This window comes from Crotalus tigris, unplaced genomic scaffold (genome assembly GCF_016545835.1).
Source record: "Crotalus tigris isolate CLP2741 ecotype Arizona unplaced genomic scaffold, ASM1654583v1 scf7180000018080.108236, whole genome shotgun sequence".
Lineage (NCBI taxonomy): Eukaryota > Metazoa > Chordata > Lepidosauria > Squamata > Viperidae > Crotalus > Crotalus tigris.
Window position 1 is genome coordinate 52,041 of NW_024096812.1, and position 2,040 is coordinate 54,080.

Here is a 2,040-nt window from a genome sequence, read left to right on the forward strand (position 1 = left end):
TCATGTTTGCCATTGGTTTACATATATGCAATTGAAAGATTTAAGTTAGATAAGAATCATGGGTTTAATTTTGTTAAAAATGTATTGGAAAGCCTCCTGTGCGATAGTGATGAACATAGTATTGCTAAAGTTTATAAAATGTTATTGAATTTAAATCCGAAAAATGAACAAGTAAAACATTGTATGATTCAGTGGGCAAAGAATTTTGGGTATAATATAATGCTTGAACAATGGGAAAATATGTGGAATAAAGGGTTAAAATTTACATTAAATTATAATCTAAAAGAACATTTTTACAAGATGATGTACCATTGGTACTTAACACCAGACAAGTTTTGTGTGCTGTTGCTGATCTTGGAAACAACTCTCTGATCTCTTGTTCGGTGTTGTGATTTCTGCTTGAAAACCCTGAAACTCTGACCATTGGACTGGCTGACAAACTTGATGGTCTCGGAGTTGCGGAAGCAAAGAATTTAGTCCAGTTCAGCAGACGGGTAAGCGCCGAGCTGCAAGCGACCGATAGAGAAGATGCCTTTTCCATTCCCTCAGTGGCTGCATAACGGCGGTTCGGAGAGCCCGTCAGCGGTCTTCCTCCCTCTCCCCCTCCTCCCGCATCCAACTCGCTCTTCAGAAGGACAAGCAGAGCCAATCGCAGAGCTGGAGAAGGCTTCCCGGTACATGCAAATAAGCATTCCCACAGAGCATTGTGGGAACAGCGCAAACGGGAGCTCGCCTCCGCTGACGATACGGCGGAGCCTCCGAGAACCTGATCCGCGCAGGAGTGAATGCTTACAGGCGTGGGGAGAAAGAGTCCGGCTGAACAGTGTGGGCCACTGTGATATGAAATGAGTGGAGCAGAGGCGGGCGCGCGTCCCGGCGCCAAGCAAAGCATACTTACCTGGCAGGGGAGACACCTTGATCACGAAGGAGGTTTTCCCAGGGTGAGGCTCATCCATTGCACTGCGGGTGTGCTGACCCCTGCGATTTCCCCAAATGCGGGAAACTCGACTGCATAATTTGTGGTAGTGGGGGACTGCGTTCGCGCTTTCCCCTGGTTTTTTTGTTGAAGAATAGATTTACGGTTTTGTCTGAGTGAGTTATTCGTTTGTAAGTTACACTACATATCATAACGATTTCCAAACTTTCATTAAACATTTTAAAATCCGCTGTATCAGTCGAAAAATTGCTAACAACTGTCAAGACGTAACGAAACAAACAGTAGTTTTGCCTCAGACTGTGGAAAGGTTTTTTTGTATATGAAAAATACAGGTACAAAAATTTCAAACGCTAAAACGCTCCAATTGTTTCCCTGTTTAAATTCCGCAGACGCAATTTTTAGAAGATTTACAAATCTAAAACACCGAAATAACATTCATTTTTCTATCTTTAAACCAATCAATCAGGGGAAAGCGCGAACGCAGTCCCCCACTACCACAAATTATGCAGTCGAGTTTCCCGCATTTGGGGAAATCGCAGGGGTCAGCACACCCGGAGTGCAATGGATGAGCCTCACCCTGGGAAAACCTCCTTCGTGATCAAGGTGTCTCCCCTGCCAGGTAAGTATGCTTTGCTTGGTGCCGGGACGCGCTCCCACGATCGCCTCACTCACTCCAGGTCATAGTAGCCCATAGTACGTCGCCCGTGTCCTCCCGACCACGCTTTTTACACGCGGTAACTTCCTGAGAATACCGCGAGAGGAGGTCGTGGGGGGCACACACAACACTCGCCACCCTCCGTGCGACGCGCTTACCGCTTCCCCATAATGCCCGGCGCCGGCGCCTTATCTGCATACGGCCCGCGGAGCTCCTCCTCTTTCTCGGCCCTTTGCCGCGTGGATGGTGTGGGCTGGGCGGTGCCTCGCTCGCCCGGCTTTCTGCGGAGGCGTTGCCGGAGATGTTGCTAGTGCGCAACCGCAGCCTCGGAGTCTTGGCTTCCCTTCGGTCGCCTCCTTTGAGTTTTTAACGTCTCGCGGGTTCCTTGCTGATTTTCGCCTAGGCTTCGCTCGTTTTAACGGTGCCGCCCTTCCTGCCTTAGTTAACC

At 48.5% G+C, this 2,040-nt stretch overlaps 2 non-coding genes across 2 annotated transcripts; one reads left to right on the forward strand and one right to left on the reverse strand.

Annotated features, from left to right (window-relative positions):
* The first annotated feature begins 890 nt into the window (after nt 1-890).
* LOC120309854 lies at nt 891-1,054 on the forward strand. The gene has a single exon (XR_005557211.1). It is a non-coding gene; the product is annotated as a U1 spliceosomal RNA (small nuclear RNA).
* Nucleotides 1,055-1,400: 346 nt separating this feature from the next.
* Nucleotides 1,401-1,564, reverse strand: LOC120309850. The gene has a single exon (XR_005557208.1). It is a non-coding gene; the product is annotated as a U1 spliceosomal RNA (small nuclear RNA).
* Between the last annotated feature and the right edge of the window lie 476 nt (nt 1,565-2,040).